The sequence below is a fragment of the Crocodylus porosus genome, unplaced genomic scaffold, assembly GCF_001723895.1.
Source record: "Crocodylus porosus isolate Cpor-Errol unplaced genomic scaffold, CroPor_comp1, whole genome shotgun sequence".
NCBI lineage: Eukaryota > Metazoa > Chordata > Crocodylia > Crocodylidae > Crocodylus > Crocodylus porosus.
The window spans coordinates 48,464,836-48,485,104 of NW_017728931.1; the positions used below are offsets into that span (position 1 = coordinate 48,464,836).

General features: G+C 42.4%; 1 protein-coding gene across 1 annotated transcript in view; it reads right to left on the bottom strand.

The window, feature by feature from the left end:
* The window catches only part of SYN3 (synapsin III), a 310,184-nt gene extending 297,791 nt beyond the window's left edge, over positions 1 to 12,393 (bottom strand). Inside the window, exon 1 of the mRNA XM_019544808.1 lies at positions 12,172 to 12,393. The gene's annotated coding sequence lies outside the window, so the exon portion shown is untranslated. The remainder of the gene's footprint in view (positions 1 to 12,171) is intronic.
* Positions 12,394 to 20,269: the final 7,876 nt, after the last annotated feature.

The window sequence follows — 20,269 nt, forward strand, 5'->3', positions numbered from 1 at the left end:
AGAAGAAACTGTTCAGTTGCTCTAGCCTAGCCCCCTGCAAGCCATGAAATTACCACCTCAGCGATTACTACATCAAACTCAAAAACAAAAAAGTTTGAAAACTCACTTGCACACTTACCTCTTCTGCCTGAAACAACTACAGCTGGATAGGAACAGAGCAAGCAGTCACCCAAAAACCTGACTGAGAAGGGGCCCTGCAGCATGATGGATAGGTGGGCTCAGCCTTGGGCTTCAGCAAGACAAAAATCAGGAGATCCAAGGTTCACAAAGACTTGCTTGTGTGTCCTAACAGAACTCCGATATTGCTGCAAGACACAGGAAGGGCAGCCATCTCTTAAGGGACTGGATCTCAAATCCTGACTAGACAAAAAGATCCTGACAGTTAGAGTTGCCAGACTCTGGAATGGGCTTCCAAGGTGCTCTCCCTACGTTTGGGGTCTTTAAGCGGAAACTGGACAAGCACCTGGCTGCGATCACATGACCCCAGCAATTTTTCCTGCCATGGGCAGGGGGGGTGTCAGACTCGATGATCCACTAAGGTCCCTTCCAACCCCAGCATCTATGAACAGTCACTTACTTGTACTAGGTGCCAAGATAAATCAGTTACCTGGAAGCAATTCCAGCTGAGTTTTCCTAATTATGGGCCTCTCAATTTATGCTGCACTGAGAGTATAAAATCAGCAGCATTGCCCTGTTGCACTGTAGCAGGCAGCTGGTTTGTCAGCCATGTTCCTGTTCTCTCTGTTCCCTTTTGTTGCCATGCTTCATTACAGAATCTGTCCCCTGGGGTCACTGCTAGACGTAGCTTAAGAGTTCATTGCTAACAAGGAGCCGTGACACTGCAGACCTTTGGTAAATTGACAGCCATCACCAGTGCCTGTCTAAAGATCTAGACTGCAGAGTGCTAATTCAGTGGAACTCTAGATGGAAAAGCTGAAGTGAAAGTTAGTAACTGCTTTAAGTAATATTCCTGCTCAGTGAGTGTATGATGGTTGTCAGTCACGCATTAGCAATGAACCATTAAAGTGCTATGAAGAACAGCTACAGCATTTGGGTTTAATTCAGAGGGCAGGAAATGTCAGCTTGCAGGACTGTATTTGACCCCCCACAAAAGTCCTCACTAAGTGCACCCACCAACCCTGCCCCTCATTGATTCCTCAAACCTATAAGCCCACAGCTACTAGCCTCTTCATGCTATGAGCTAGTGATGTGCGCATCCCAAACATTATTTTTAAATCAACCCTATTATTTATAAATATTTAAAGGTGAATGAACCTGTTCTTGGCTCCAGACGCTCTATAGCTAAGGCAGACATTTATTAGAAACCTCAAGAGATCTCCAGGCCCATCTAATTAACATTGCTTGCTCCCTACTGTTATGGAAAAGCATATTAGATTAGCTTTACAGTGCATCCTGAAGCTGGATGAATGTGGTCTCTATTAGAATTAGTTGGAGTGATGAGGAGGAAATGATTTTTAGAGTCAATGATGTTGTATTAAAACTCCCTGACACCAGCTGCTGCTTTTTCAAACCAGAGGGCTCTCAACACAGGGAGATCCCAATTACTGTGGTACCACAAGAAGGTAAAAAGTAGTATCTAGTATAACCAGGACCTAACGAATACATTGCTTGGATCAGAAGTGTTCTGTTGCAAAGCTTTCAACTAGCTCTAGTACTTAGTGGTGTGAAGGGCTTTTTTGTAGAGCATCCTTTACACAGCAGAAAAGGCTTCACAGTCTTTATTGCTTCCATGAAATCAAAACTGACTGTTATATCCTTCACCTCAAAGTTTGAATTCTATACAGCATAAACAACTGCAACAATAAAAACAGATCTTTTATCACTTCTACTGATTACTGGGTTATCCCTGCTGGGTCACCCAATTACCACACATTTTTGTTCACCCTACCAATTGAAATTCACATGAAAAAGTGCACTTCTCCTTAAGAATAAACTGGAATATGCATCAGAAAAAGAAGAGCCAATTCTTCTTCTAACTCAGGCAAAATGTCTACTCCTTCAGGGGGGTTTCTACCAAACCAAAGGCTGCCAAAGGGCTGCAGGTTGAGCCCCAAATTTTAGTTTCTGTTGTCATTTCTGAGCTCTCTGTTGGCAGTAACTAGCTTACAGAAAAACAGCACTGTTTATGACACAGGGAGTAAGGCAGCCTGACTGCAGAAAGGTATGGCTGTGCAAAGCTTTGGTCCCTGATCTGATTCGGTGGGTGAATCTCCAAATCCAAATCGAGATCAGAGGACCCTTGGATCACTCTGAATCGAATTGGAACCCTCCAAATCGATTCAGAGAGATTTGGCGATTCAGACATAGCCTTAAAATGTTTTTTCTACACATCTCTAGGGCTCATGAATGCTGCAATGCTGGGGCGCAGGGAGTGTCCCACAGGAGCACGGGGGGCTCCCCAGCGTGCTCAGCAGCAGTGGACTTCCAGGTCCACCAGGGAGCATGCAGGAGGGCTCCCCCATGCCCCCTGTGGCTTGGTGACTGGTGTCTCCTGGGTCTGGGGGGTACCTGGAGTCCCCCTGTGGCCAATCACCAAGTCAAGGGGGCGCAGGGGGTCCCCCCAGCATGCACCCTGGCAGACATGGAAGCAGACTGGAAGTACTTCCGGTCCACTTTTGGGTTTACCACCGAGCACATGGAGGGCCCCCCACACCCCTGTGGGACACTCCATCTGCCCCAGCACTGCAGCGTTCACAAGCCGTGCCGGTACCTTGAAGTATGTAGAAAAAAAAACGTTTAAAGCTGCGTCTCTCTCCGAATCACTGATTCTCTTCAGATTCGGATCAGGTTGAATCCAACTGGGGACAGTGATCCGAATCAATGAATCGAATCACTGTCCCCCATTTGAGCCAAATCCGAATCAAGTAGGGCCCGCTTTGCACACCCCTGCAGAACGGTTTCACATCCTTCTTTTATGACCGAGAGAGGCCAGGCAGTGTCTGGTAAAGACATGGCATGTGCAGCAGAGGGAGGATGGAGCAAATTAGGAAGGTTCAAAGAACAGCTCTCTCTCCAGTTCACTCCTTCCCCCCCCATGCCCTTTGTACTCCTTTTGTCACAGTGTCCACCAAAGGCGGCAGGGAGGTGGTGAAAGGAAGATTGTCCATGGCCCCCAGGTGGTAGGTAGCACACTTCCCAGCAGGTTTTCTAATGCAATCAAAGTGGTTCCATGCCATCTCCAGCCTGTGCACTGACAGTACTATTGGATCCCCAAAAGGCATTGGTATTTCCATGGTCAGTGTTTGGCTGAAGTAAGGTTCTTCTTCTGACTGAACTGCATATGAGAGAGGGACAGAAGCTTTAATGGTTTCTTACTGAGCTCTCACAAGGCCACTGTTATTTTTCAGTGAGATGTAAGCTAGTGGCACCATGAAGGTCAGAAATGCCCAGTTTAATTAAAAACCACTGTCTCCTATTCTTTGTGTAGCTCATTCCTGGAGAGAAATGCTTCTCTTGTTATGAAGTCTGGGTGCTGGACAGAGCAAAATGTGTGGCACTTCTTTCTGAAAGAGAGACAGCAAACAAAGCCGGTGGCACATGACTTGCAGTGCACAGAGCTTTTGGAGGCACCTGGGGGAACTTCATGAGAAAAACCCCAGGGCACCTTAATGGGACCAGTCAGACAGAGCTGCTGACAGACACTTGTCCGATCCACAGCTCCTTGCCTCTCAGGAGCCATCACATTTAGACAATTAAGGAATTTTTATACATTAAACTAACCTTGCAGGGAGCAGCAGGGCTACACGCTGACTGAAAGGTTCTTTTGAATTATTAAGAATGCCATGGGTGAACCAGGGTAACCTTCAAGTTAAGCCCTTGGAGCCTTTCTGTTTGATTATAGCAAAACCCACCACCCACCAGCCTCCCAACTTCACACAGCTGTGGAAGAAGGACTTTCTGCTATATTAAAACTCTCTCTCATGCTGTCAACTGCTGAAGGAGGCCTGGTCTTTTTCTCTTGCTCCACTTCCCTGAAGTGTCCTAGTGCTTCGTTCTAATAAGCAGAAAGGAAGTGCTGTTAACCCGTCTTGCCTGTAGGTAGTGATACAGGGGAGCTGCATGGATCAGAAATAGTTTACAACCAATCATAAACCTCCTTTTTATCCAGCCCATTTCAGAACAAACGTATCACTGCATCTTACTGTCTCACCTAAATTTTATTTTCATGCAATCTCTTGAAGCTGCTTTGGATGTGTATGGCATAACACACACAGTACTAAGCAACTTGGCCCCCAAATCACACATTTAGTCACTGACAAAGCCCAGTTCCCTCCCCTGATTTTCCATTTTTGAAACTATTTTACAGATGTTGAGGCCCCCAATAACTATGCTATGTTATTAAGTTTAATCAAAATGTTCCTAATTTACTTGTCGTCTTTGTTTGAATAGGCTCCCTCTCTCTGCATGCTTGTGTTTATCAGCTTATTTTGCAGAGCAAAGGAAAAGTTGCGCTGTAACCAATAAACTGCTTGACAGTGCTGGCCTGGGATTTACTACTGAATTGTTCATTCTTGCTCTCTGCCTAGTGAAGCCCAGCAAATTACAGAGGGAAGTGGGGTGAAGTGGATATTACCGTGGATGCACCTGGAATATTGTAGAGAAAACAGCAAACAGTGCACTGAGAAATCTAAATACAAATGATGATCATAAAGATTTCTCTACATTTTAAAAAGCATACCTTTAAAAGCCAAAAATGTTGGGCAATTGAAAAGCCTGCTGATTTGTATTGCTCTTTACTAATAGTTCTGAGTAAATATGCTTTTGTTTGATTGTAAAATTAAACAGAGTGCTGGTGCAAGGAGCCTGATTTATGGCCATAGAGATTAAAGCACTCTATTACAGCCACCTAACAGGTATAGGAAAGAGTTATTGCTGCTTTTGCTTCACACCAGGCCTTAAAAACCCTGTCTTTACAAAATGAAATGCTGACGCCATTAAAAATCAATGGCAATTCTCCCATTGACATCACTGGGGCCAAGATTTGATCCAGTCTGTTATTTTACTTTGAATATAGTGGATTGTTTAACCCAAGACCATGATCATGTTTCTTGGCCTCCATTATCTAAAAAAACAACCTAATACTTTCATCTGTCTTATTTCCATGCTATTCCATTTCTCACAATAAATAAAAATGGGTATTTCAAGGCTTGTAGGACCATACAGAGATAACACCAGCTTTTAAAACAGATTTAGGAGTAATTAAACCCCAGTGAGCAAAATTGGAGGAAACAGCCTTTTTCAACCATGAAAGCCTGCCAGGGGACACCAGTGCATGTACTTTATAGAGAGCTGATAAAGGCAAATCACTCCAGATAGCACAGCCAAGGAATATCTTATGGAGCCCACGATGGCTAAATGCCAACCCTTCTGTTCTAGTAAAGCTCAGTATAGAAAGTAAAACACTTATTCTGCACAGTGACAAATGTTTCTAAAGTGGTATTTTTAATGTCTTTAAAATAAAAAACTCAGTTGCAGCCCTTGCCTTCCTGCTCATAGCTTTTAGCTCTCATTTCTCATAGGCAAACTGAATTCTTTTCTCTGTCCCACAGGAAGATACAACCATTCTGAATCTACAGGGCCAAGTACAGACATTACATTTCCACCAATATAAGTGATCAAAACCAGTCGATACCCAGAACAGAAAAGAAGTCTGGCACACCAACTGGCTTAAAAATGGTGGAACCCAGTCTAAGATTTGCACCCTCCCACACACACGCACACCACCCAAAGGGCAAATGTATGTTCTGTTCACTACCTATCTAAACTACACTGCTTACAGGAAACCACGTAACTTAGATCAATTCTGCGTCAGGCTTTTTAAATGTCTGTACCTAGCTGAGTTGTTTATTACAATGGACAGATGCCTACATTAATGCATACAGTAGCTGTCTGTTTTACCTATGCTCCAGTTTGCTTGTTTATGGCAAGCTCCGTATTTAAACATCTACTCCTTTGCTTTGTAATTGGGGTTTTCCTTCCTACTGGCCAGCATAGACCCACCTCCATACCATGTCCGTACTCCCTCCAAAGGTGGTGCAGTCACCTACCCTGGAGGTTTTCAAGAGGAGACTGCACAGTCACCTTGCTGGGGTCACCTAACCCCAGTTGTCTTCCTGCCTAGAGCAGGGGAGGCTAGACACAACGATCTGCAAGGTCCCTTCCAGCCCCTAACAATCTATGAATCTCAATACGTTTTTTCTAATATGATCCTTTCTGGATTTGGGGCCAAAGGCAGGCATATGCTTAATGACTGTCTATAGCCCCAGTCCTGCATTCAACTCTCTGTATGCATGTGGAGCTCCACAGTATTCATCAGGACTCCCTGGACTGCAGGAACCCTTACTTGCTTGGAACAGTGTGCTGGGTTGGGATTGAATGTTGGTAGAAAACTGAGATGATCTGGTGTCTCTGCAAAATATATTACGTGCTGCATTAGATTCCCACCTGCTTACCAGAATGTAAGCCTTTCCTTCCATATAACCTTTCTGATTTGGCCCATCAAAGTCTGACCTGCTGTAAATAAAGGCCAGGAGAGAGGACACAGCAGGAACAGCAGTGCACAACAGGGTGCAAGAAAGTCCTAGCTGAAGTAGGCTGTCCCTTATACCACACTATCTTCTGGCATTACTGTGGACAACCTGTACCTCTTTGGATTCTCATGTCTCTCATTTCCACATCTGAGAAGGCTCAGGACTAAAACATCCTTTAAACCAAACACACCAATAGATTAGTGGGGATAAGGACCCACTTAAAATTTCCTTCCGATTACCTGAAAAACTGACTGAAAGCATTTAACAATCATGGCAGCAAACTACTTCATTTTCAGCAAGCCCAATCCCCTGAAAAATGAAGTTGCTGATTAAAAGGACAGACTGAGAAAAAGCTGTTAAATTTGGATGGGCTATTGCCCAACTTCAGCCTTTCCAGAGGCTTGTACACACCGGGTTATTACACTGAAACTGTAGTCTCTTACCAGTGATTGAATTTAAATAGAAATGCTATTACTGAATAATTTATTATTTATATCATTAAATAGTCTAAACCAATCAACAGTTTTGCATGGTGCCACTGTGTAGTGCAGAGAACCTCCAATCTTATTAGGAATCATGACTGTAGCATTCATAATCAGGACAAAAATTGCTAAGATTTACATTTAAATCATTTACAATGTTTAAGTCACAAGGAAGGACCCAGAAGTTAGATTTAGTGTGAGAGTTAAGAGACCTGGGTTGTACTGCCCCCTGACTTTGATGTAACCTTGGAAAGTCACTTAGTCTATCCCTTTGTCAGGCCCCATTATATAAAATGGAGAAACTTGCACTTCCCTATCTCATAAAAGTCCTGTGGGGATGAGCACATTAAAAACTGTGAGGTGCTGAGATACTGTGGGAATGAGGTCTAGAAAAATACCTAAGAGATGACTGAACTTTTAAAAAGAACATCTCACTCATTTGAGAGAGAGCAGTCCCACAGCATTGGTGAGACATATTTAAAGTAAAAGAAGTGTCCCCTTTATTTACTGTAGCACCTAACACCTAGCAAATTGACTCTGACTCCATTTAGGCACTTGCAAGGTCTCTGGTGCTGTGATCCTAAGCAAAAAGGACTCTGCTAAAGGAATAAACCTGTAAATACTTCTCTGTTGAGCTGTCACTTTGTAGAGAGGGTTTTTACACCAGCTAAAATTAAGTAACTCCACTTCTCTAGAGAGTTCATTTCAAAACACAGTTCCCACTTTGACTAAAGCTGGAGAAGTATAAACTCTGACATCTGTCCACTGCCTTCATCTCAGAAAGTCTACACCATAGTATCCCACCACCAAAACATAAGGACCTTTGAAAGCGGAAAGCCTTTTTTTTTTTAAAATCACTCTCATTCTCTGGTGACAAATGACAAATGTATCCCATGGCAGCAGACAAACACAAAACAGAGTCTTTGAGAACCAAGACTATAGACATCCTGAAGATCTCACCTCATTTACGAGGCTCATCCCTTTTGTTTTTCTTCTGTAAACTGGTTTTAAACTACAAGTATGTGTCCTAGGGATGTTTCATCCTCCTTCAGCCCACTGCAGACCTACTATTAGTACCAATGTTATCCTGCACTCTGGTTACAGACATCTGTACTACACAATCAGTGCATAGTCATTTCTCATTAACCACGTGGTATAAGACCCCCTTCAAGCTGACTGATGGCTATGATTAGTCAACAGCATATGGATCTATAATCATCAGGTGGTTATTCTTTCATAAATACAATGTAAATATCCAGGTCTCTACCCTGATAGGAAGCTAATAATTTGCTCCTTTGATTGCTTTCGTACTAAAAGTTTATCAACACCAAAGCCTGCTATGACTTCTCAAACCTTTCACATGAAGCAGGAAAATGCCAAATATCAACCATGAAGGGCAAGTGATGGGAAGGGATAACAAAGAAGTAAGGCAGAACTACGTGCCTGCTTTGCCCAAACAAAAAATGGACCCAATTCATTCCATAACTAATTTGTCTTAACTGGGAGGCTCCTACCCCAACCAAACCATTCAGTTTTGAAGACAAAATATCAGACAATAGGGCTGACAGTCTTATGGGGAAAGTCAGTGGGAGGGGTGGGACCCCAAGGAGACGTCAAAAGACAGGAGAAATAATGTAGAGTGAGGTAAGAGGAGCTGGAAGGAAGTGTCAAAAGCAGTTATTTTTCTTTGAAAGGCAATTTTTTTTTCAGTAGTCTGAAAGTCTTTTGTTTACATTTTTAATAAGAAATTTCACTCTTGCAATAACAACTTGAGGACAAGTCCAATTTATTGGCCTCTGGTTACATCCTGGACTACCATGTTCCAAAGCCCAAGAGCAAAGATTTTACTATCATCACCCTGGTTTCCAGGCTCTGTTTAGACACTAAAGTGATGGCAGAGATGGTGTCATCCCAGAATATGGTTACTACCTTTGAAAAAAGATAAATGCCCAAAAGATTTTTACTATAACAAGTGACATTTATACAGCACCTTTAATTCTGAAGAATTGCTTGCTGAATAAATAACCATGTATTGGTCCCATCACAACAACAGTCCTTGCCTTTATAAAGAGCCCCAAAGTAAGGGACTTTGGCATTTCATCTGGAACATGGGAATTAAAAGAAAGGATACCCACAATGTGGCTGACTGGGCTGGGAACTCCCACCTTCGCTCACCCATCATCTGCTATAAATCCCTCCAATTTCAGACTGACCTAGGACATTTATCTGAAAGGGGTGGAATTGATAAGAAGGCCAGTATGCTCAAAGAGGCAGAGGGACCCTGTGTCGGGGGGATGCAACGTCCAGCTCAAGAATGATTTTAAGAACATTAAAAATAAGCACAATGCTTATATCCCTTCATACCCTGCATTACTAGAACATGTAACCCTATAACCTCCACCCAGGAAAACAATATCACTACATTAATTAATCATCTGGGCAATTAATGAGGAAAGTGACCTCAGATTTCCAAGTCTACTCTCTGCTACCGGTGCATTGACAGTGACGTTATCTTCTCTGGGACTAAGGTGGCATTTTGCCATTTCTGAACCATGCTGCTGGCTCAGAGGCAGAAACAAACAATGTACTCATCCAAACCAACCAGAGAAACACTGCGCCTGAAATGCAGCCTACGATTGCCACAGCATTGTGAAGACTGCTGCTCTCCCTGTATTCCCTATGGGTCTCTCTCCAGAAACATGCAGTATTCTAGTACTGTATCAGGAAGTGCAAAAAGGCTCCTTTAAAGGCATAAGAGACAAGATGCATTAGGTAGGGAACAGCACCCTTTTCTAACCTGTGAGTACCCTAGGTCTACCAGAGGCTCTAGCAATATTTGCATATGTGCATATATAGGAAACTTAAATTATTCCTCCTCAACTTGTAGAAGTAGCACTTTTGGGATATAAGCTGAAGTGAATGTTATTGTATGGTTTATTTGGAGTGGGCAAACTTGTTTTGTTTTATTCTCAGCTGACTTAGTTGCTTTGAGTTTTTTGAAAGGTGGATTCAAACTCAGATATGAGGATATTTTTATTCCACTTAGAGACTTTAAAGAGGGGGGGGGTGGAAATGAGAGAGAAAAACTACTAGTTAAAAATATATTCCATGCATCAGGCAGCTATCCAAGTTAGCCTAACTTTTCTAAAAGGAGGCAAGGAGGGTGTTATTTTTTCCTAATAAAAAGTACAGTTAATTACTGGTCAACTACTTTGCCATTAAATGCAAATACTGTATATAGCATAGAGTAACCAAAAAAACCACACAAGGAGCCTAATTTGCAATTGTCCTTTCCATTCCTACCTAAATGGAAAAGCAGGTGGTGATGGATATTTTAGAGTAACTTTGGCTTCAGTTTGCACAGGTGTAAAAGCTGCAAGATTACAGAGAATCAGATTCAAGCCCTCCCCTTATTCTACCCTGGTGGCATCAGTACCCGTCTCAGACTCCCAAAGGACTAGACCCCATCACATGAATGGTAGTAAGGGGAAGGTGCATTTGTTACAGAGAAATCAGCCATGGCAGTTACTCTTTCTCCAGACCAGAAGGAAACCGTTGTAGCAGAAGTTATTTGGGAATGCAAGTGAATTAACAAGCCTTATATGAGGTTTGGTGTCAGAGGTTCACAAAGATTTAGGTCAGCTCATAATTAAATTAAGTCAATTTACTCACTCCTAGGTCCAAGACAGTCACCATGTACACTTCTCTTTGTATGGCTGCCTGATCGTTTATATGGTAGGAAGAGGAGATGCTCTCTCCAACCCAGTGTCTAACATTTCCTGAGTGAATGGAGAGGCTGCATGGTCCTCAGGACTCCTTGGAAGATTCTGCAAGGTCCCAATGGAAGAAAAAGATCCTACAAGTGAGAAATGGCATTCTGACTGCCGTGTTCCTTTGGGAAGGGGATGGAAAATGCTTTCTTTTTAGATCCTGTTAACATCTTTCAGAACTGGGGGGAAGCAGGAAAGCATACGGAGGGGGTTTATAGTATTTATTTCACTTAATGAAATGACTAGTTAAGACTATATACAGTTGGACGAACCTTTATTAACTAGTCTAAAGGCTGTTACACTGTAGAGCTAGCACTGTAATGACATTGCCAGAAATACTCTGCATCTTGAGTCTATATTACCCAAGTGGAAGTCATTATAAAAAAAAGAAACCTTGACAATTACTTGCCCTCCCAACCCCAAAACTTCCTGACCATACAGCTTTGGGTCATCAGAAGAAAGCAAGTGATACAAATATAGAGCTGATGCTAAGTTACTCTATTTATAAAATCCTGCTCTACCAAACAAGGTGAATGTATGGAGGCTTCCCATCCTTTCCCCATGCAATTAAAAGGAAGAAAAAAAAATTGTGGCCATAAGTTATAAGCTCATTATTTTAGCAACAGGTATATAGAAAGGTGTAATTAGTTTATACTTTTAATCAGCTATCTAAGCTACCATGATTTTTCTCATCCCATCACTCAGGTGGAAGGTGGGGGGTGAGTAGCAGAGTGAAATAATTCCCTTCCTTGCCCATTCAGATCCTCTCTCCATGCTAGAGAATCTGATTACAAGACTGCTTGCCATTTATTGCCACCTGCTTTGACAAATCCCCTGGTTTGCCCTCTCCTCTCCCATTTTCACATCTCATTGCAAATATGACAAATTTACACATTTGCATCAGTTTCTCATGCATGCTGCTTTCAGCTGGAAACATCTGATAGGAAATCTAAGCACTCCCATTTTTCCTTGCACCAGATTTGCACTATTAACTGCTCTCCCCTGATTTCTTTAGCCTGACTGGCAATTTCTGTATCTCTTCTATTCTTATTATAGATATATTGTACTGATTACTGCTGTATCCATATATAGTAGAAGCTTCTGCAGGTACAGGCATATATATGTACCTGTCTCATATACAAACCTGCTTCTGCAGTGCATCTATACAGACAAAGATGCATGCTATAGGTACTGTGCAAGTGTATAATACAAATAGATACCTTTTCTTTCATCCCTTCCAGAAAAACACCGCACACAATATAATTAAAAAAAAAAAAACCACCCCACCAAAACCAAAACAAAACCAAAGCCCCTTACACACAGGCTTTGCATTTTGCAGCTGAATCCCATTTCCACTCATTGCCTTACCTTTCCTTAGGCTGTTAATCCAGTGGCTTTGGACCTATCCTCTTCCCTTCCTGCACACAAACTGCAAGTCCCTTCTGCTTCACATTCACAGCACACTAACAGGATTCAGCGTCATCCCATTCTGCTGGATGCTTATCACCCTATTGGCCAAAGCCAGACAGTAAATTCAATTAGGCTCCTCCTTATAACTATATTATCATCGGAGCAGGATTAATAATTTAGTAAAACAACTAGTGTGCAGGCTTGGTTTCACAGACTTTTGTTCTCAACCCCTTTTTTTCCTTTTCAATGGAAAAAAAGAGGGGTGGGCAAGGAAACCAGATTGCATCACTCTTGGGCAAGACCTTCCAGGATAGGGAAAGGGAAAGGGACCCTGGATTCCTCACTCTGACTCCCTTCTTCCTTCCCATCCCCCAGCTGTGGTTTCCACTGATTTGCCTTGTGCAACCATCCCTATCCCACAATTTCTCTCCAGACTGGCCAGACCACTGCCCTCGGAGTGAAGTAAAGCATAAAAAAGGGAGATGTTTGCTCAGGCTAAAACGTTATGAAAAATAAAGCTCTTCTGCCAAAAGGGTTTGGACAAAGAAACAATTTATACTGTTATCCCTTCTGCTCAACAACTCATGCCTTGCTTTTCTATCAGTTTGGATTTTCAAGGAGTGAGAGCTTATTTCTCATGATACTTACTCCTGTGAAGAGAGACAAGATAGCTCAGGAAGGTCAGTGCCTACTTGGAGTCCAGCCCTCAGTGAAAGAGAGAGACAGAATCTGTTGCTCAAGCAAGTGACAGCCTGACAGTGCTGCAGGGGGCAGAGGGGACTCCTGCAGAGATATGACATCTGGTTAATGAAGAGGCAAAACTACAAATTCCCATGAATACACCAGACCATATGGTGAAATTGCAGCTTTCTCTATGCAAAATTCATAGCGTTTGCCAGGGATTTGAGTAAAAAAAAAAAAAAAAATTAAAATTAAAGGGTGGAATGAGGTGGCCCTTTTTTATTCCTTTTTAAAAAACGTTCCTGTGCTATAAAGTCACTAACCCCAAGTTCCTGGAATGCCCTTCATATCCTGCATGCCCAACAGATGTGAATATTGACTCCACATAGAAACATTTATCACAAAGCAACATACCCCTTTCTCCATGATCTGTGCCACTGCTCTTTTCCTTCTGATGACATAGGGCTAGATGAGACTCTTGAGAGACATGAGGCACTTGCCACCTCCTAGACTTCTGAGCAGGCTACCTTCACAATAGTCCACTACCTTAACATGAGAAATGCAACTTGGGAACAAAATCATCACTATGCCTTATATACTAAGCATGGTGATGTCTCTAAGACTTGGGAATGATTCTAATTCCACTCTGCAATAAGCCACCGAGGGTGTGAAATATTGATTTCCAGGCAGGATTAAAAAGGTTTTTGTTATTTAACTTTTCTCTTTTATGAAAAAGCAAAAGTGTCCTTCCTCCCCCAGAAATGATTCGCATAGAGATTTGGGCCCAAATAATTTCCTTCTTCTCGCCATCATCCATTTGCACCTTTGTGGGCTTTCAAGGACTTTTGTGTAAAATGCATATCTTGAATTATGTACCTAGTGGTAGCTGCAGAGCAATTAAATTAACCCGCATGGCAATCTGCCTGACTTCACTCAAAACTCAGGGTGTTTTAACATAATTTATTTAAGAGATTTTAAATTATGCTTGCTTAAATCGCAAAAAGGGAGCAAGAATTAGGCTGTTGCCATGGCAACAGGATAACTCTGCTCAAAATTCAGAAGGTGCTTATAGAAGGAAGCACTGCAACGGGGAGCTCCAAGGGATGTATATGGCCCTTGGTTATCAAGTTAATTCCCAGCATCAAAGCCTCTTAGATGAGACGCTTAATAAATCAGGGCTGAAGTGCTGGTTAGAAAGAGCGCAAGCCAGCTTTCCTGCTACTAATGCGAGTTTAGTTCTAATGAAAGGTGCTTCATTGGGAGCTCTTAGGAGTGCAGAATTCTTTCCAATCACTGAACAACCACTAAAAAAAGGCACAGAACCAGTGCAAAATATCCATCTCTCCCACTCCCTGGCCTCATGCCTTAACTAACTCTAGCCTGGAGACTCCACTTCATCTTGAAGACTGATGCTGCACTGCTGTAGGCAAAGGAATTCTCTCACTGCCTTCAACTGGAACAGGTTTGGAGCCTGGATGAGAAGAACTTCATTGGCATTGTTCCTCTCATGTTAAATTTTTGCTCTCATTTCAGCCTATTCCACTTGCTCCATTCAAGCCCTCCTCTTTAATCACTTCCTTCCCCCTTGATGAAGCACAAAACAGCACCAGGCCAGATTTTCCTATGTTGAGAACTGGGGAGGGGGGAAGGAGGGGAAGATGGACAGATGAACAGACAGACAAGATACTGGAAAAGTTCTGCTCTTATTAGGCAGCTAAGTAAAAAAACAAATTTTTCAAAAGAAGCTCAGCAAACAAGGTGCTGAGCATCTTTTGAAACATCTGGCCCTTGTGCTTTTTTCCATTCTGGCCAAGTAGTGCTGGTCACAAGCTGGCTCTTAATATATTATGCCTAGGAAATCTCTTCTAGTACAGTTTTCTTTTTCCAATTAAAAGACCATAGTAACTTGCTTGCTATCATTATGGCTATTTAATTATAACATTACAGTGAAGTGCAGAGACCCCACTTAGGATCTGGTCTCCATTACACTAAGCACACTGCGGGGAGGGGAAGGGGAAGGAAAGGGGGAAAGCAATGGAAAAAAACATAGATCCTTTCTTGATGATCTTATAATCTCAGTTGTCAGAGAAAAGCAGAAGCACTATAAAAGGGACACAGGAGACAGAGAAAGCAAGGAACAGAATGGGGAAAGAAGACCTTAGGACTGTATATCCTGAAACTCTCAGCATAGTTTCTCTCAAAAAACCCCTTATCCTGCAAACTATTCCATGAACACTACCACTTGTGCTTAAATGGATCCTCAGGATCTTTAGAGGGGCTCTGTCTGTGCAGAGATCACTGCTGGGTTCATGGATTTTAAGATCAAAGGGATCACTGTGAGCATTAGGGCTGTGCAAAGCTTTGGGTGGTGATTTGATTTGGAAGAGATTTGGCCTGATTTGGTGGCCCAATCTCCAAATCCAAATCAGATATGGGGATCAATAAAAAGGTCTGAATTGATTTGAAACTCTCTGAATCTTCGGAAAAGATTCTGAGAGCTTTGATGATTTGGGCTGTCCCCGCCTCCCATGGCTACCCTGCCTGCCCCAGCTCCCAATGCTTTAAAAAAAGCTATGACTCACTAGGTACTGCCAGGTAGGGGTGGGGGGCAAATCCCTGCTGCCCCCCCAGTGTGGGAGGTTTGTCATAAGCCCACCCAATCTCCCCCTTGCCCAGCCCCCCTCCCCCCCCCCAAAAAAAAAAAAGTCCTGAGAAAAACCCCGGGACTCACCACTCCCGAGTTGGAGGCGGGGGGGGGGAAGCCCCAAGTGCCAGGAGCTGAGGTGGGTGGAGCAGCCATTGCCAGGCTGGGAGAGTGGGTGGGAGATGAAGCCTGGTCTGTGTGATTTGGAGATTTGGCAGGAGCCAAATCTCCAAATCAGATTTGGCCAAATCGATTTGGGACAGTGTTTTGAATCACCGAATCCAATCACTGTCCCCCAAATCGGCCAAATCTGAATCTGAAATGAATACTAGCCACTTCATACAGTCCTAGTGAGCATCTAGGTTGACCCCCTGCATAGTGCAGACTGCAGAACAAACTAGTAATTTCCTTATCAAGCCTATATGGCTTGATAAGCATTCTCCCCACCCACAGAAGAATAGTATATCATTTCATAGCGATTTCGTCAAAAGGACTCCATAGAAAGTGAACAAAGCGCTGCAGAAGTTACTCTAGAAACTGAGAGAATTTCATAGATAATTATAGTTATGTAGGAGTGATGTTATAGCCAGGATGGTCCAGGAAATGTGCAAAAGACAAGGATTTGGGGGTAATATTTTTTTTATTGGACCAGCTGCATAGCTAGGAGAGATTTTGAACAAGCTTTTGGGCACAAGGTACCCTTCCTCAGGTCTGAAAACCTCAGAAGGGATACCTTGTCCCTGAGAGCTTGTCTAAAAGTCTCAACTACACAGTTGGTCCAATAAAAGATATCTTCCTTAGAAATCCTTATCTATTGCACAGATAGTTATATCCTTTCTACCAATTAAATAAAAAAATCCTGGATAATATCAGAGTTATAGTGCTCAAGTTCTAGAAGACCGTTCAAAATCTATTGACAGGAATATTATTTTGTGTATTTTTTTTCCTACAAGGATTGCCAGATGTTTTTGCGATACTGCCTTAGAGTTCAAGTCATGGATCAGGTCAGTGCATGGCACTGTACAAACAGAACAAAAAAAAAAAAGTTCCTGCCCTGAGGAGTTTATGATCTGAGTACAGAACAAGACAACACAAGTATAGTCAGATGGTAGAGCATAAAGGAACATCTTCACATCAACACTTTCTTAGGCAGTGCCAAGTATGTGGAGACATCACAGCAAGGACAATATTTGAGGAGGAATTTGAAGGTGGATAAAGAGCTGGCTCAAAGATGGTTAGGAGGAGCTCCACTCACGTGCGACTATCAGAGAAAGTACAAAAGTGATTGAAAATTAAACACGTGGGTAAAGAAAGCTGGTGTCATTGCCCAATACGAGGCAAGAGTTGACACCTCAATAGCAAATGAAAGAGGGTAGGCACAGGCTATGGAAGGCCTTAAAAAATAAAAACATTTGGTTCACATTTGATGTGATACAGAACTAGGAGCCAGAGGAAGGATGCAAAGATAGGATAAATGACTAAAGAAGCAACCTAGAAAAATGACTTGTTGTTGCAGAATTCTGGATGGGGAAGAGTAGAGCAAAGTCACCCTCACCAAAGCAAGAGGGAAAAAAAAAAAATGATGCAGCTGAGATAAGAGATGATTAGAGCCTGGGCAAGAGTTTCAGCTGTGTAAATGGACAGAAAAGATCATATAATAGATGTTATGCAGAAGTAATCTGCCAGATTTTGACAAAGTCTGGATGTCAGGGACTTGGTAACAGGCCAAGCTGAAGATGAAAGTTGTGGGCCTGAGTGTCAGGGAAGATGGTGATGTTATTCAGAATGATCACAAAAAAACGGTAGTGGAGGAGAGCTTTAGGAGGTTGCGGGAACAGATTATGTTGTTATCTGACTTGGCCATGTCAAGTTTGAGTAGACAAACACTCATCCAAAAGGACTGCAGGAGACAGAACAAACTTTCAGTTTAGGAGACAGGTGAGTGACAGAGAGGTATATCTGTAAGCAATCAACACCAAAACGGCAGTCAGTTTTATGCAAGTGAAACAAGGTGTGGAAGATGAAGAGAAGGAAGCAAAGGATAAAGCTCTATGAAATCCCCATAGAAAGTTGGAGCATATGAAGGGGGTCTACTTAACACAGTGAAGGAACCATTAATGCTGCAGGAGAACAAGAAGAAAACATGGCCAGTAGTGTGTTAGCCAGCTAACAGACTGAAGGCTAGGAAGTTAGGCTACTGGTTCTGAGCTCTGGCCAGAAAGAGGTCATTAATAAGTCTAATAGAAAACTTTTTGGCCAAAAACTGTTTTCTACTAAATAATTATTTATATTTATGATAGTCATTACTGTAGAAAAAGCATTGGCCTTCTATAAAGATCTCATTTTGTGCTGAAAGTTTTTGAGCAATGTCTTTCTGCACAAATTCCTCTGGAAACTGTAAACAAAAAGGTGTTGTTGTAGCAGTTTAAGGTTTTCACTGAAGATTTCCATGGGAATAAGCTTGAAGAAGCTCTAGTCCTTAGGTAGGCTAGTGACAGCCATTTCAATGCAATCTCAGGAGCAGAAGCCAGACAGAAAGAGGAACATCAACCAGGTAGCTCACTGAAAGAGTTCAAAGACAAAATGGAGATGGGCAATGTAACAGCAGTTGAACAGGCAAATGGAGTCAAGAGGTTTTCCCTTCAAATGAGAAAGGCTAAATACAAGATTGTGTTGGCATAGGAAAGAACCAGAGATTAAGGAGAGGTATACAAGACTAGAGGTAAGGGGGTGGAATAAGATTGGCCACCGAGAAAAGAAATTCTCATGCTGGGCTACTGCAGCACTCTTTTAAACACACGCTGCACACATACTGTTCTCTGTGAATCTATAGGAATAGCTGGGGCATCTTGATGTTAAGGCAAGCAGAATAAAAGTTGAGAAACAGAAGACAGGGGAGGCATCCACATATGACACTACATGGCTGTAGGAATGCACTAGTGATGTAGCATCAATGGGCAAAAACCATGATGCTGCAGCTGCTTTGCTATAGCAATGCACTCCCTCATTACAGCATACTGCTACGGTGACATAGCAGCTAAAAATAACCATACGTGACCACCACAGCACAATACAGGCTGTTACTGTGCTGGCATTTAGTACTTCCAAAAGGAAGTACTAAACGATGGCGCCATAACAATGGCACCGTATGGCCACGTGTAGATGCACCCACATGAATTCAAGAGGGGAGGGAGGGGTAAGGCTAATGTAATGCCATGGCCTTGCTGAATTCCTTACCAGGACATCTGGAGTACTAGTTTCACCAGTAAAGTGCCTAGGAACGAGCAGAGTTGCTTGATATGGTTAGATCAGGTTGCCATTCAGAGTACAGAGTAGGAAAGGGATGGATTCTTTACTCAGAGGAACCAATATGTTTTGCATTCAAACACAATTGTCCCCAGATGGCACATTACTCTCCCATCCAAACAGCCAAGATGGTTCTCTGTGCCCTCAGATACCCTTCTGCTACCAGGAGAACTTTTGACCTCATAAAGATCCTTGGAGACTTCCTTGCCATCACACTTTTAGCCTGGCAAGAGTCCATTAACAAGTTCTCTGATGCCATTTTATTTCACTATCAGCTTTTCCTAACAAGTTTAGAAGTTGAAGTAATTTTTCCCCTCTCTGAATTTTGACGAAATGATATTGTAAACCAGCTAGATTTTAAATCAACATTTAAAAAAAAAAAAATGTGCACATACGCATTTCCATAAATCTTTTCAAGGATACTCCACTGAAGAACCAAACTTAAAAATATTTCAGCTTTTCCTTCAACAGGTCACCTGGGATATTCTGTGAAAGAAGTTTCTAATTCCACATTTGGCTTTTCTCCAAACTAACCCGGAGAGAGAGATTCCTCCTGTCCCACCTTATTTCAGAACAGCCAATTACTTAATGGTCTGGGCACTAATTTGGGATGCAGGAGACCCAGATTTAAAGTCTTGTACCATGCAGAACAGGGAGTTCTAGGTTTCCCACAAGTTTACTGGCTAGTCCACTGTGAATTTCTTTAAACCTCTTCTTCTAAAATGGCTCCACTACATATACATTATTAGTCATTAGGCCAATGACCGATCCTATAGCCCAATGTTTATGGCATTTACCCAAGACATGCTAGACTGAAGGTCAAGTCTCTGGGCTGAATCAGCCAGAACAAGAACTTGAACCTGGCTCTCCCACCTCCAAAGTGAGTGCCTGTTGCCCTGTTGGCTAATGTTGGGCTAGAAAGGCAGGAGGAAGGTGTCTTTTACCATCTTATGGAAATCCAGAAATTTCATCTGTCCCGAGAAGTCTTTCCCAAGCAACATTTTCTATGAAACCAACATGCAACCTCAAAAGTTTTTTTCCCACCAAATTGATATTTTATGACCCAAAAAGCTCCCAAACATTTAAATTCAAAATTCTCCAATTAGTTTCAACAATTAACCGTGTAGGCAACATCCTAGCAAAGCCACACCACTTTATTGGAAAGGGTACTCTGTATTCCAGTGCATTTAGTGTTGTTGCAGGCACCTGGCAAAAACATCTGGTCTAAACATAGTGCCATGCATCAAATTTTGGAATGGCCGTGCAAATTTAAAGGGAGGGACTGAAAGGAGAAAGGGGGACACTACCCACCATGAAACATTCTATCATCTAAGGATGATATTTCTGAGCTGAATTCTAAGTCAGCTTGTCTTAATCACTGGAGCATCCCTGGATTGCATGAAGTACGTAGAACCAATTTGCAGC